This window comes from Protopterus annectens, chromosome 14.part0 (assembly GCF_019279795.1).
Source record: "Protopterus annectens isolate FY-2018-M chromosome 14.part0, PAN1.0, whole genome shotgun sequence".
Lineage (NCBI taxonomy): Eukaryota > Metazoa > Chordata > Ceratodontiformes > Protopteridae > Protopterus > Protopterus annectens.
The window spans coordinates 569,811,545-569,828,774 of NC_056748.1; positions in this window are offsets into that span (position 1 = coordinate 569,811,545).

Consider the following 17,230-nt stretch of genomic DNA (forward strand, 5'->3'; position numbering starts at 1 on the left):
AGAACGTCTTCCGCGTGGAGACATGCATGAATGGGCATACCTTCGTTGAAGGGTGTGCATCAGGGCTGGTAACTCGGTATGTAAAAATCAACTACCAATCGTTAGCGGACCGGAGTTCCACTGTGGTGACCCCTAACCAGGAAAAGCCGAAAGACACAACGACAACATTTAATTAAACCTAAGAGTATGGACCCGCTGCTTCTTCCCTTAACCATTAGAAAGATTCTGCTTTTGCAGACATTGCCAGTGTGAAAAGTGCTGACAGCAGTATAACCCAGGTCACAAACTATTCTGAAATTGTCATCTTTTACAGTGTGACAGTCTCCTTTTCATTGACCATATTAAACCCTAGTGGCAAGACAGTCGGCTCTTGTTTGTAGTGGATTAAATTTTGCAAAATTCTTAAAGGTATCATATTACTTTTAACACTTGCAAAGTTCTCCCACTATTGCATACACAAAAGCAAGATTAATCTAGATATGTTATTGAGTTGCATGTGATATACATTAATAACCATAGTCAAGATTCAGAAAGATAAGCTGAGAATAGAAGAAAAATAGAGGTCATGTATTGAAGACAAACATTAAAAATAACCAGACAGAATCTGTGCAGTCTACAATTTTGCTAAATGAATTCTTCTAGGATGTAGTGAAAATGTAGGTCATCATAAGCACCTTGGCTAAGACCGTACAATTAGCATTCTCCCAGCTCCATGTCATTGCAATGTTATTTCTTTTTTAATTGGAAATTATAAAGTGATGGTGGCCATGTTGTGTCTAGCATTTCTTATGAGAGTGATGGCCATGATCAACAGAGGAACTCATAGTACAATTCACAGTAGATGTCATTACATTTATAGCTGGTCAATTAGTTAGTACAAAAATTGATACAGTGAAAAAAGTAATGCAACATAAATTGGGGGTTGCTTTAAATACTCTTGTTTGGTCTCTTTATATTGCATATCAACATTCATCTGACTAATGTTATGGTGAAGATAAGCAAATAACTTTTCCTGTGCGATACAACCTGCAACCAGTAAAGTCTGGAATATATTTACAGTGGAGTCCTTGGTAAACATTGCTGAGAAAGATATCTTTATTTTTTTTTTGCCATCCCCTAACCACTGACAAAAAACAGAGGTAATTCCAAAGACACAAGTCAAGTCTGGTATCCCACCTGCGACAGAGAGGATGATGGGAATAAGAAACTGAGCAAAGGATTAGACCAGATAAAATAACTTTAGCTAGCAGTCCTAGGAGACTCTCACTCTGATAGCCTCCCTGTAGGAGGAATAAAAGCAACTTGTGGAAGTTTCAAGTAGCTTATTCAGTTAAGTAGGTAGATGGACAAGTGTTCTTGGTCTTAATATATTAGGTACCAATCTGCTTAGGTTTGTAGCTAATTGGTATATTTTTGTTTACCCTAGTTTTACTAACTTCTTGAATGTTAGAAGTCTGACATCTGCAAAAATTATTTTAGTTAGATTTTCCTTAAATAATTTAAGATTTCATATGCTTTCTGAAACTTAATATTTAGCGCATGCAATTACTGCCTAGACAGTGTGCCCTTTATTAATTTAAATGTGCAAGTTGTTATTTTACAAATCTTGGATATTTAAATTAAAATATATCTGTACTATAATGAGATTTAGAAATATGTCAATGTTTTCTAAAGCACGAAGTTCCTGAAATTAACCAAATTTAATCTTGTATTGTGGTGAGATAAAGTGCATGACCCTTTTGAGCTAATTCATTAGTTAATTACCGAGACCATAAACAAGTCAAGTAAAACCAATAGAGTTTAAGCACAAAGCTTTTCGTTGATTTAAATAAAACAACTACCTCAGAAAAAATCTTTTTGCAAGAAACAGGGGTTTAAATTCCCCTCTTCCTTGTCAGATGTTTACTAAATGTGAATTTAATAGGTTAACTGTTGAGTAAGACACTCGTAATCCCCTCCCCAGCCTTACAAACATTGAAACTGGACATAATGTATAATGCAGTTATATAATGTAAAATAGTGACAACAAACCTTGGTAAAGTGTGTTTTACATAGAAGAATGTTGTTAACATCAACAGAAAATGATAATAAAATAACTAACCTGTTACCAAGCAAACAAAATTAATCACAGGTTGAAACCTAGATATTAAACTGACAGGTTATAAATTAATGAAGTTGTAAAATTATTAATTTATACAATTCTTATATACATAAAATAATCAAGTAATCACTAATATTAAATGATTTTTTGCATTTTAATTTGTAAAACTCTTTTCAAAAAATGAATGTTTATAGTTGATATGATGAATTTGATTTGTAATATACAGTGTATTACAAATTCAACATCTATCATCAATATCAAAAGAACTGTGTATTTATGTGTTAATGTATTGTGCAATTAAAACTGAGTCCCTGGAGATATAAAAACATTAAAATCCCAATAGATTATCTACTTAAACTTTTCAATTTCAAAATACACATGATGGAACTCAATTCATTTATGCCTGGGTAATGACAGGCATCTAGTCTTAGTTGCCAAATTAATTCACAGCGCTCCAAAATCAACGACTCTACCATCAGTAAGGGCTTGGTCAATAGCTTGGAAAGTAAAACAGTGTGATGGATGGTCAATGATGTGTCTCACAAGGGCGTTCTCTCCTTTACATCTCCCTATAGTGTATACATGTTCATACACTTGTTCTCGTAATTTTCTGTCGGCCTTTCCTATATAGAAGACCAGACAGTAGGAGCACCTTGCTAAATATACCACCTCTTTACTCTGACAGTTGAATTTACCCCCGGTTTTGTACCTCCTCCCTTTCACCTCGAAAGTATGTCCTGTTTCCATGTATTTACACTGACGGCACATGTTACACTTGGAAACACCCAACAAACTACATATCTTCCTGGGTTTCCTCTCCAATAACTGTTTCAAATTGGAGCCTCGTTTATAAACTATAGTAGGGTACCCCTGAAGTTTGTTCCTCAGTGCTATGTTGTTAATAAACAAGTTCCAATTTTTCTGCACTATGGCCGTCACTGTTTTAGCATCCAAGCTGAATGTAAAAATGAAACTGTAAGGACTAATACTTTCTACAACCTGATGTGTACCAACTGGATATTCTTTGTTCTGGTTAAGAATAGGTGAATAAATTCCCCTATTTCTTTTTCGACTGAACTTCATCTGTCAAGTCCAGAATCAGTTCCAAAGGGGATACCCTCTTTTTAAGAACAATTCCTTCATAAAGTTACACTCATCCCTGAAATCTTCATCCCTTGTAACCATTCTCGCAGCTCTGACCAGTTGCCCCTTGACCACAGATTTTTTCTGTGTAAAAGGGTGACAACTGTAGAACTGTAGGAAGGTATTAGAGTAAGTTTCCTTATGAAATATTCTTGCCAAATAACATCTGTTAGTACAGTCTTTAATCAAGTCCATGTCAAGGTAGGCTATTCTATCCTGAGGAAAACACGAAGTGAATTTAAAAAACACAGTCATTGAATTAAAAAATTCAACCAGACTTTGTGCTGCATCAATGTCTCCTTTTAAGATGATAAAAATATCATCCAGGAATCATGTGTAAAATAAAATTTTGTCCTGGATGATGGGGTTAGCCATGACAAACTCCCTGTCCCAGTACGCCATGACTAGGTTAGCTAAACTAGCTCCACATGGGGAGCCCATGGCTACTCCTATCTTCTGGAGAAAATATTTATTGTCAAAAGTCATGTAATTGTGAGACAAAATTATATCTAGTAGTTCCCGAACAAGTTAAATTTCCTCACAAGGGGCCCCTTTTACTCTCATCATAAAAGTCACCCACTCCACTGCTTCTAAATGGGGAATAGAGGAGTAAGGTTCTTAACTTCAACTGTGAGGAAATTATACTCCTCACTAAAAGGTGTTCTGTTGACATTTTCCAAAGAGGACCACGAGTCCTTGAAAATCTGGGTTTCACTTTTAACGTAGTTTTTCAAAATATTGTCAACCACTTTTGCGCTTGCATACATGATACTGTTCCTTGCATTCACGAGTGGGCGGATAGGTGGATTATGTAGGTCCTTATGGACCTTAGGGATTCCAAATAAAATGGGAATCCTAGGGGCCGGCATAGTGAGGTAATTGTATAGTTCTATGTCAATTCTTGCATCAATAAACATATCTTTAATATAAGATCTGATCCTGAAGTAGCCTATATTGAGCTCATTCCTTGTTACCTCTTCGTAAGTGTCAGTAGAGATTATTTCAGTCATTTTTATGATGTAATCATCATTACTCATTACTGCAAACCCTCCGCCCTTGTCTGGTTGCATAATTCTGACTGGCAAACTACACAAAGACTCTAACAAAAATGTTTCCTCTGCTAATGTTAAAAGAGTATGGAGTGCGTGGGTGAGGGTTACCCTAAGCATGTCGTAAGTTCAGCTTACATAGTTGGTCAAAAAGTGCTATTGTTGGATGTAGTGGAGGGTGATAGATACTAGGTATATAATAATCACTACTCATACCAGTATAGTCATGCAAAAGTACGTGCAGATTGAGTTTTCTCACAAACATTTTAAATTCAATTAAAGTCTTAGCAATGTCCTCTCATCTAGAGGGCACAAAGGAAGAACCCATTGCTAACAGTTCCACCAAATCAGAAGAAAAAACAATCCCTGAGTAGTTAAAAATTTTAAAGTCAGAGTTAATGTTGTAAATAACCTTACAAGAACAAGACTCATTAGCAGTAACATTACCACAATCCATACCTAATTCCATCTGTTCTTGGTTTTGTTCCGGGCTTTTCGGCCCAGAAGAGGGACATGGTTTGAGGCTCTGTTCTGAAAATTTGGGTCGTTTACCACCTGATGTGGATTATTTTGATTTGAGTTGTTAGCCAGCCGCTCACTCCGTCATACTGTTTCAGGTAATGGTTCCTCAGCATTCTGGTTGTCATCATCCATGTTCCTGGTAGTCGTTCCATTGTTAGCCACCCCCATAGGATGGTTAGGGCTGGCTAAGAAATTCCCTTGTGCTGGAGCTGGTCTCAGGTAAGTTGTTCCATCCCTGTAGTCCCTCAAATCACCGTTCAGTTTCTTAATTTTTGCAGTATTGATTTTAGTAACATATTGGTCTATGCTACTATAGATCCGCTCATAATCAAAGCGGTATCTATGAAAGTCCATGTTCTTTTTAGTATCATCATCCAATATACTGGTTTCCCCAACCAAACTGTTTGCTGCATCCTGGTAATGTTTACACATTAACTCAAGTAACTCGAAACCATGTTTATCGAACAGTTTGATGAGGTCAGAATGGAAAGGAGACCCTTCGGCTAGACCCATTGGGTATTGCCATGATCTTAAGCCTTTGGGTATTACCGTCAAATGTTTGCATTCTTGAAAGTATGCTATTTCCAATTGGGTTTTCCTCAGCTTACCCAGTTTTTGGTCAAACAGATGTCATTTTGTTGATAAATCCAGCCCAACCACAACTGGTTCCTCCTGTGGACTGTTAGATCATGATTGAGTGAAACTAAAAGGTCTTCTGAGCCATGCATTTAGATTGGGAGCCCCTGTGAAACTAGTAGAGTTAAACTGATGGTTCTGCTGTTGATTAATTCCATTGTTTGGCATTGATGTAACTCTGCTGTCTAAAAGAGCCCTGTCACTTGTTTCCGTAATACGACCGTGTTCCGACTGAACAGTCATAATAGCACCCAAGTCTAATGAAAGTTAATTAGAAGTACTCAGCCCAGTTATACTAGGCAAACCAGAACTGTTTGAATTAGCTGGAGTTTGGCTTAACGTAACCTGCTGTGACTCTGTTACCTGGTCTAATCTAGTCGATAAATTGTCCACCTTCTGAGTGAGGATTTGAATTAACATAGATATGTTGCTCACGTTATCTGCTTCTAGTGGCACTGGCGTCGAACCCAAAACTGTTTCCATGGCCGTAGGACTCCAAAATACAAACCAAATGAAACTGTAAAACTTCTAAAAACTCGAACACGTGAAAACAGTTCAGGCAAGCCTTCCAGCAAAACACCGAGACCATAAACAAGTCAAGTAAAACCAAATTAGGTTTAATGTACTATACCGTAGAGTTTAAGCACAAACAAAGCTTTTCATTGAATTAAATAAAACATCTTCCTCAGAAAAAATCTTTTTACAGGAAACAGGGATTTAAATTCCCCTCTTCCTTGTCACATGTTTACTAAACATGAATTTAATTGGTTAACTGTTGAGTAAGACACTCGTAAACCCCTCCCCAGCCTTACAAACATTGAAACTGGGCATACTGTATAATGCATTACTGACAACAAACCTTCTTGGTAAAGTGCATTTTACATAGAAGAACATTGTTAATGTCAACGGAAAATGATAATAAAATAACTAACCTGTTACCAAGCAAACAAAATTAATCACAGGTTGAAACCTAGATATTAAACTGACAGGTTATAAATTAATGAAGTTGTAAAATTATTAATTTATACAGTTCTTATATATAAAATATAAAATAATCAAATAATCACTAACATTAAATGATTTTTAGCAATTGAATTTCAATAGTTAATTAGCTTATTGTCTCTGTGTTGAGAAGAGATGCAAAATTGAGTAATCTGACCATGCCACTTGGAAGATTTCCTTAATTCCTATCATCTTTAAGAATGAACATCACTGCTATGGTGAAAGTTGCCATAGGAGAAAGATTTAGAGAAACATTTCAATCAATTTGGTTAAAATCTCAGAAGATGCTCCATCAGACAGTATGTTATGTTGGTCTTGCCGTCTCACAGTGGTTTAGATATTGTGGAACATATAGTACTCGGATAACTCCCATAACTGGTTTCAGCAGCCATAGTGAGTATTTTCTCCCTAGAGACTGCTCAGTCCCTTCACTACACTAGCTGACACAGGAAGGAGGCAGGAATGTGATAGCCAGAATCTACACAAGACCATCCCATTAAAATGGAGAACATTACTAATCCCCAAGGGTGCATGTTACTAATGTACTACAGAAAAAAAAATCTGCTTACTCAATGTCTTAATGCAGCCTACTACTGCTGTAGCTCATCTTTTTAGTTTTTGTAAGACATTTACATTAACACATGGCATCCTCATTCGCATATGTTTAAATCCACTCTAAGACATCTCCATTTCTGTGAGAAATTATTTCACCTAACGTCAACAGTACTGTAGTGAGTGTGAGAGCAACTCTGCTTTGCTAATTGCTAGTTTGCCCAATATCCTGTTTAGTCTATTTCTTTTATTCCTAACCCAGTTTCCACACTGCAAAATATTTTTCTACCTAGTCATTTCCCCTTTTTTTCTTTTGTTCCATGCAACCCCCTCCACAATATTTATATACAAGAGCATGAGAGCCTGCCAATGGTGTCCTGATCATGGGATCTCAAGTGAGAAAATGTTGGCTCAATCCTGTCCTGCCTTCTTTCTGATTGGCAAAGAAAACAAGTTTTACTACCCACACTTTTTAAAACACATTTCCTCTTTGTACATCTCAATCAGGTGCTTCTATTAGTTACCCCCATCTCTTTGTTTATCTCTGTATATGGCTACTGCAATCCTTAAATGGGTTATTATTAATTTCTGCCTCTTTCCTCCCTACCTTCAGTTATTATTTTAGAGTTTATTCTTCTCATTTTTATGGAGTGGTCACATGCTTTAATGCATCATGAAATGTAAAGCTTTCTGTATCTGTAATTAACACAAGTGGCTAGAGTTTGTGACAAAGTATTTAACTTTGCTGTTATATCACTTTACCACTTGATATTGTTGATATCAAATATTCATAATGCAGCTCATGTATGCTATTTTGTAACCTCTGAAAACAGGATGATCAATTCCAGCTGTATACAATGGTCTTAAACAAGCAAAATGACACTAAAAAACAGAGCATTAGAGTCTGTGTATAGTTCAGAATATCTGCAAATTGCATAATACAGATAGACGTATTATTTTGTGTTTTAGTAAACTTAATTAAATCACATTCTGCTCACTTATTGGTCTGTAAGAGTGCATCAAAATGCATGAGTAATGCTTTGGGGAAAAAAATAAACATAGTGTAACAAACGGTATCATGAGACATCATGTTAACTTGCACTGCAGTTTGTGGAAACTGCCATCATATATGACGGCATGAAGGTTAATCACCTGCTTCATAGATGTATGAGGAAACATTCTTCTCCTGAAAGACATTACAGTGAAGCATTCTTCTTGAGTTTCATGCACTGTCTTGGAGCTCATGAGTCAGCTGCAGTATCTGGCGGTAGAAATGATTGACATATATCATGCTGGTTTAACAGAGAGTAACAGCTATGCTTTCCTGTCATGCATGAGAAACCTTTTCTTGTTCATTGTAGCAGAAAGTGGTGTGATAAAGTACAAAACAGAACTCCATATCAGTTACACTTGCAGCTGTTGTCAAAGTGTATAAGGTCCACATGAATCAGATACATGCACTAAAAACTATATTTTGTGCTAATAAGCATTTATACATTTGGATACTATGTATTGAACTAAAAGACCTTACAAAAACAAATATTTGTGCAATATTAGGATAAGGTAGAAGCAAAATATATATATATATATTTATATCACTAAAAGATAAATTACAGTAAATTTATAAATATAGAAAAATGTTAAATGTTCAGGACCAGTTTAAAGACTGCAGTGCAAGCATTCCTTCTTTGTTTTGAGGAGGCAAACTTTAAAGTGAACTTTTGCTCAGCAGTGCACCTCAGAATTTAAAACACACCAGTGACGTAAACAGTCTGATCAGTGCTTGATTACTGAAGAGAGTCTTGTCACTTTGTAATATGCTTACAAAGTGTTAAACAAGAACTCACATAGCTTATGGTGACAGTAATCAATATTTTACTCTGTGAGGGCATTTCAATGCGACCATGATGAATTTCACTGTTACATCTTTACATGCAGTTCATGTGGTTACTGCTACAGAAACAAATAGTTACTGCTAAAGAAACAAATGGCTATGGGCATCTTCTGGATTTCTCAGTGTACACTTCATGCAACATGGCTTGATTTCAGGAAGTTCATGTTCATTGTGTGACTCAGCCTTAGGAATGACACAGACTACAGTAATTCATTTCATCTTAGGATTTCTATCCTCCATTACTGCATAACATTTAAGTACTTGGACTGTACTGATGTATGTTTCTCTCTTGTCTGACTGCAATGATATTCCCATTTCTTTACTGTCTCATACAGCTTTGTGTCTGGAAAGGGTCTCTATAATATGTGCCACATAATTTCCAGCACGGACTGCATGTAAGTTAATGTGACCCTCATCATTTTTGCTCTTCTGACACCTAAAAAAATGAATGGCAGCAAATAATTACGGATTTTTCTATTTTCGTCTGTTTTGCATAATGATCACCATTGCTTATGGAACTGTTTTGCAACCATTCTGAAATATACAAAGCCTTCCTCTGTTAAAGGCAGTTTAAAAGATTAAAAAGCTATATATATATATATATATATATATATATATATATATATATATATATATATATATATTTATTTTTTTTTTTTTCTTTTTACTCATTTTTATAAATGGACTTAGTGAAATCAAATCAAAGATCTTGCTAGTCTGTGAACCACTTTCCCTGAGCAGCCAAATGCCAGTTGCATCTGAATGGTATGTAAATATCAAATAAGATTTATATTGTTATGTCAGAAAAAATACTCCAGCATATATGTCACTGTCACAGTTCAGCAACGTGAGATATACTTTCAGAGGAATAAACCCTTGATTTTCTGTTTGATTCAAAGTGGAAACACAACAGCAGTATCTCCTGTAATAGGAATTAATTTAGGAAGAATACTTGTACTGTGGCACACAAAAAATTAGCTTGTGTAAATAAGTGAGGGGAAGCTTTTTTTTCTCTGGAACCAAATATTTTATGAGGTCTGCTCTGAACATATTCCTACTAGTATCACTATAATCAGCAGTGAAATGAATATTACTGGGATCAGATCACTACTCCAGTAAACCAATAAAAAATAAAGTAACATAAAATAAAGTAAAATAAATAAATTAATTGAATAAATAAAATCAGTGTATAAGAATCATTCATTCAGATTTATGCTGAGGATTAGTTTGAGCTATCCTATCATATCCCACTGATGAGAACATTCAAGTTACAGTGCTGCAATTTCCACATTTGGCAACTATGGGCTAAAAATGCTCAAAACATCCCTACATCACTTTTAAATGCATTCTACTACAAGTAGGTTTGTATGTGCAACTTTTATTTTAAACTAATATTTCTTAAACTAAGACATACCTACAACACAGTATTATTTTTTTTCCTTTTCTTTTTTTTTTAATCTTGCACTAGTGATACACAAAACAATTCTACCCTTGTCATAAATTGTATCATTTTCTAGCACTCTGGTTATACAATGTAAATGCAGTGCTTTTAATTCCTTGTCATAAACGGTATCATTTTCTAGCACTCTGGTTATACAATGTAAATGCAGTACTTTTAATTCCTTGTCATAAATTGTATCATTTTCTAACACTCTGGTTATACAATGTAAATGCAGTGCTTTTAATTCCTTGTCATAAATTGAATAATTTTCTAGCACTCTGGTTATACAATGTAAATGCAGTGCTTTTAATTCCTTGTCATAAATTGTATCATTTTCTAGCACTCTGGTTATACAATGTAAATGCAGTGCTTTTAATTCAGGCTTATATTGAGTAGATGTTTATACAACGATTGGAACAATGCTTTTAGATACATTTTTTTTTCTTAGTTTCAAGTTCCTGGACATTTTTTGTTTTAACCTTTCTTGAGTGATATATATATATATATGTGTGTGTGTGTGTCTGTGTGTTGATCCACTCAGTGATATCTGGTTAAGTGACAAGTCATACAGAAGGTAACTGTGGAGGCAGCAAGAGTCGAACCCTATATGTAATCTGCTCATTAAGAACAAGGAGCCTTAATCTTCCACACTAGCTGCCAAACCTCCATTAACTTTTATTTTGGTAAATCACTGACATAATTTCATAGTTTTCATCGTTCAGAGTATGCATGTCACTGTAATAGGTGTTGTTCTGTTAACCTTGTAAGTGATATAGTTGTCTGGCATTGACACTTAAGGTTTTGACCTGCTAATGGACTGCTTAATGTAGATAAAAGCACAGGGTTTGAATCTTCCCTCTCCATTTACCTCACTCAGACAGTATTCATGGTTTACTGTAAAAGGGGCAGTTTCTCAAGTGGGTCTACCTTGTTAACAATCAGATAAGAGTAATATTTAAAATTTGTCCCTTTTGAGATCTTTGTCCCCCCAAAAAATATGTATATTTTGGCTTTGGCCAGAATTCATGAGCAAAGACATAAATAGGTTCATAGGTTGATGCTAGGCTATTGGCCCTAGGGCCTATACAAGCCTAGCCATAACAATCCCCTGGCTATTTCTTCCCACACTATTTACTTCCCTGGACCCCTGTCTAGCAGGGCGACTGGCGTGATCCCCGGGGTGAATTTCCTTTCCCCATTTTTTTTTTTTTGGGGGGGGGGGTTGTTGAATTGTCCATTTGGGGCTTTAGACTTCTGCAATTTGAATTTTTTCTCATGAGGTTCTCTAACATTTAAAGAAATGGATATGTGGAGAAACAACTACAAAACAACATGCTATGAGCTTTCCTCCCTTGTTATTTATAAATGGTCCACATTTTGTCTATTTGCTCCATCTTATGAGAGGTATCATAGTGTTCCATATTTTGAAGATGGAAAGTTGATTATGGCTGCAGTTTAATTAGTTTGCTTGATGGTGCTATGAATGTTATGGTGATGGTGGGTCTATATCACATTATCGAAATCTAAGTCCACTGAATACCTCTTCACTGACCCATTTTAATCGAAACCTCACATCATCGAACTGTCGTTCCATCAACATTTTTCCCACAGTAAGTAACCAGTGGGCTAGCATAACAATCACATCAAATACACAACAAATTAAAACCCATCATGGTGGGTGCTGTGCCCCCCACAAGCCCCCTAACTGTATATATACCAATTCCAAGATCGCACTACAGTGAGGAAAAGGACAAATTCCAGATGTTGGCCCACTGGTATTTACTGTGGGAAAATTTTTGATGGAACGATTGTTCGAGGACTTGATGTTTCAATTAAAACAGCTCGATGAAGTGGTGTTCACTGGATTTAGATTTCAATAATCTAATATAGACCTGGTGATGTCAAAACATACTAAACAGAAAATGAAAAATCCTCAGCTTCAAGAATTTAAGGACATGTAGTTTTAATTTGTATTTATTAAAACTACAAATTCTTAAAGGCTTCTACTACAGCTTGTTCATAGACAGTTATAATATCCAGAAAACCATATCTGCATCATTTATATTCACACATTCAAAAAAAAAATCCTGGAATGTGCTATTGTGGCCAGACATTGTCTTTTGAGTACTCTCCATATCTCTCAACTGTCCATATTTTTGCAGAATGTCCATGATTTTGGCTCAAATTGGAGCTTTTGTCCCTGGGTCTCAGCTGAAAATAGGCTTATACCCAGTCAGACTTTCCTACTAGTCAAATGTCAATAAATAAATAATTTCAAATGTTTGTCCTGTCCCTGAAAGTACAGTTGTGTTGAATCTTACCATAATGGTAGATGTCCTTGCCTTCACTGCTGCAGTATTCTTAACATATGGGATTCCCTGCCATGGAAGCCTAATGTCCAGCCAATCTACCAAAGAGTCCTGTTGCTTTAAAGGTACGTCAAATGCTCCTTGTATAGCATAGGGCATAAAGGTGACATTCAGGTCTACCAATGTTAGAACTGATTGCTCCAGTAGGAACGCCAGTCCAAGGAGCCCAAAAGACAATCCATATATTCAGGAAGGTGCAAAGGATGATGGGGAAGGAAGGAGGAAGCGAGTACTGCAGCAAAAACAAAATTAAGATCCCAAGGAGGAGGAGCGGGCTTCTTGGGAGGTCTAATATCAAGGACGTCTTTAAGAAATTGTTTCACCTCAAATCTAGAAGCTGAAGGAAGAGAAAAAGGCAGAGAAGTGGAAATAGCTGATAAGTGGGCCTTAATAGAAGAATAGGCCAAACTGGCATTGAGCATCTCACACAAATAAGAGGGAACCAAAGGAACATCCACAGTAAGTGGGTCCAGGTTATAACAGAGGCACCAAATAGAAAACCTCTTCTATTTGGATAAGTAGGATTTCCTAATAGCAGGTTTCCTGGCCTCCTGCAGGACTTGCAGCACATCCTCAGGAAAAAAAAGGTGTCTATGAGAAATCAAAATCCTGTTACCCACAGTGTCAGTTGAAGCATGGACAGGTGGGGATGGATGAGAGATCCCTTGTCTTGTGAGAGTAGATCCACCCTGTGAGGTAACTAGTGATGATTGCCCCTGGCTAAATGCAAAAGAGGAGGGAACCTGTGATGTTTTGGCCTAAAGGGAGTCACCAATAAGATTTTAGAAACATCCTGCTGAATTTTGAACAAGACTTTCTGAATGAGAGGAAGGGAGGAGAATGCATAAAGAATCATCCCCTTCCAAGAACATGAGAGGGCCTCCATTTTCCTCACCAGAGGACCTGGGACTCTGGCACAAAACAGATTAAGTTGTCTGTTCAGAAGGGAGGAAAAAAAGATCTACTTGAGGAATGCCCCACTGCTGGATAATGTCCAGAAACAGATCCCTGTGAAACATCCATTTGTGGGACTGAGTTAAGGACCTGCTCAGAGTGTCTGCCACAATGCTCTGACCGGAAGAGAGAGAAACTGCCTGAAGAGTCCCTTGATACTGTTCAGCAAGATCCCATAGCAGAAGAGCCAACCAGCAAAGAAGATAAGATGTCATTCCTCCCTGTTTGTTTATATACCATGTCACTGTGATATTGTCTGTGAATACCTTGAGAGAAAAGAGGATGAAAGGCCTGTAGAGCCAGCAGAAGAGCTCTCATGTCTTTCACGTTGATAAGCTGCTCCTGCTGATGAGACAACCACACCCCTGAACTTTTAGGGAGCCAAATGTCAGCCCCCATCCCATGTCTGAAGCATCTGTTAACAATTCCTGAGCAGGAAGAAGGGGGTGAAAAGGGATTCCTGGATTCAGAGACAACTGGTGAATCTACCATTGAAGTTTCTGTCTGAGACAATGAAGAAAAGAAACTACAAAGTGTAGAGGATGCACAAGTTGAAGCCCACTGACTTAAAAAAAAACACTGAAACTTTCTCATGTGACGTTTGGCCAGAGGTGGCATTGGAATGGTATATGCCATGAAACCCAGAGCTCTCAGAAACTCCCTGGCAGTAATGGAAGCCAGTGGAAGAATACTGTGAAAGAAATAAATGAGAGGTAAAGCCATTGGAGGGGACATGGAAGCCAGCATTGGCACTGTCTGAATCCTGCAACCCAGAAAGGCATGATCCTGAGAAGGAGTCATAGAAGACTTTTTGAAATTTATAGTGAACCCCAGACTCTGAAGAAGGGAAATGGCAAAATGAAAATTTTGCAGAAGGGTCTCTGGAGAGGATGCCTGAATCAAGAGGTCATCCAAGTAAGGAATATTTGGATCCCTTGAAGCCTGCAAAAAGCAATCACAGGAGCAAGGCATTTGGTGAACACTCTTTTGGAAATAGGAAGGCCAAAGGGCAAAGCAGAGTACTGAAAATGCCAGGAAGCAACAGAGAGAAACAAAAACTTCTTGAAAAGAGGATGGATTGGAATATGGAGATAAGGCATCCTTGAGATCCAGAGACACCATATAGGCCTGAAGGGAGCAAGAGAGGAAACAGAATCTGAAGGGACAACATCAAGGAAGGCACTTTGTTAGAAAAATATGTATTAATGTGTGTGTGTGCTTAATTCCAATTAATAACCAAGTATTTTAATACGCTTTTCATTCCATTTTTCATACACTGTATTATATACAAATTGAGTTTCATATGACACTGAAAAAGATGCTTTTTGAAAACTGCAGTATGCTTTCTGAAACTTGCAAGTTGCCCTCTGACCTAGTAATTGCTAGCACAGCAATATTCATGTTTATGCCTTTTTTGAATAACAAACTTTTGCAGTTAAATTCTGTTTCAGATAAAGAGCAACCAAAATCGGAAGCACCAGTAGCCCCAGGTACCTGGGTCTGGGTGAAGATTGTGAAACGAAAGAATTGGAGTTCTCCTAAGTGGGAAGGTCCGTACCAGGTACTACTGTCGACACCCACTGCAGTCAAGATCACAGAGCGTGCTTCCTGGATTCATTTGACGCACTGTAAACTGATTAAGAACTTTGAATTGGACAAAAACTTTGTTACTGTTGTACAACAAGAACAAAATGGCCAGGTACAGAGTGAATAGAGACATTGAGCATCCTCAGCAGACTTGTATGATCATTTTTATTGCAATACTAATCACACTGTTCTTTTTGTTGTGACCACTCCTTTTTCCTGCCACCGAGGTTGAACTGATTAGACGTAATGAACCTAACATAGACTGGCATCCGAACTTTAACACTTATCAGGCAATTACACAAGTGTACGCTGAGACTTTTAATGTTTCTAACTGCTGGGTTTGTACGGCCATACCAACAGCATACGGGGGTTTATTAATGACTGCTATCCCCCTAGGGGTCAATGAGACCTGGGAAAATCTGTTTTTTGATACAGTTGCTATTAAAGCACATGATAAAGTAGCACTGTATTTGCCTGTGACACAAAAAGGAATTGCATGTTTTTACAAAAATGATACCATCCAAGTGGGATGGAGCAAGTGTAATGTTACAGTACAGTATAAATGTTATAGAAAACCAAATGATTTGAGTGGATCTTGTAGTACAGATTATGACTCGTTTTTGAAATCTATGCATAAGACTCTTGATCAGGTACAACGCAATCCTGTACTTTTTAAACAGTTATCTGTAATAGATAGGAAAATGTTTCATGCAGGGCAGTCATTTCGTAACAAAGTAATAACTAAGGTAGAGGACTGTTATTTTGTGTGTGGTAAAAAAGCATATAAATGGTTACCTGAGAATTGGTCTGGCAGTTGTTTTTTGGGGTACCTGGTTCCGACCATCCGACACACTGCAGTTTTGCCTCAGGGAAATATTCGAAATACTCGAGACGTAACCAAAAAGACTGTTAAGAAACCTGAGAATCCAGTGGGACGAATTGAAGTGGGATGGAAAGACCATCGTGATGTGGGAACCAAACTTGTGCACATGGACTTGAGTGATGCTGTTATATCCTGGGCAGGTATATTACCTGCATATGGCACAGTTAAATCAATATGGGAGCTGTGAAAACTGTCAAAACTTCTCGAAGTAATGAGTAATGTGACTTTTTCTGCTCTTGAACTGATAACTGATGAACTGAATGCCATGAGAACTGTAGTGCTCCAAAACCGAATGGCTCTTGACTTCACCCTAGCGGCGAGGGGTGGAACTTGCACTTTAATCAAAGAAGAATGCTGTGCGTTTATTGCTGACCATCAGCATGAAATTAACGATCATCTTGAGGTGATTCAGCAAGTGTCGGCCATGACCAAGCCAGGCCCAAACCCTCTGACAGACTTTTTCCAGAATGCATTTGGGGAGTGGGGCTCCATTTTTATGAATATATTGATTGCCATTGGGGTAGGATTACTCCTAATAGGAGTTTGTATTTGTTGTGGAATCCCCTGCATGAAGAGATTAGTCAAAGAATTCATAGATATATCCGTATCTGAGACTATGTATCAAAGTACTGAATTTGAAGAGCTGCTAGAATGCAAAACACTTTCATAAAAGTTTAAACTGAATGACTTTCTTAACTGCAAATCCTGAATGGAAGAGGTTATGAAAAGAAGCAGAACTGTTTATTCTTTTTTGAAAATTGAATAAAAAAGTATTAACAGGAGGGAAATGTTAGAAAAATATGTATTAATGTGTGTGTGCTTAATGCCAATTAATAACCAAGTATTTTAATACGCTTTTCATTCTATTTTTCATACACTGTATTATATACAAATTGAGTTTCATATGAGACTGAAAAAGATGCTTTTTGAAAACTGCAGTATGCTTTCTGAAACTTGCAAGTTGCCCTCTGACCTAGTAATTGCTAGCACAGCAATATTCATGTTTATGCCTTTTGGAAATGTACTTGAGAAGCAGGTGTTTATCTGGTAAGTCAGAAAGGAATGAATGAACAATGCCTTATTTTATAAATGTAATG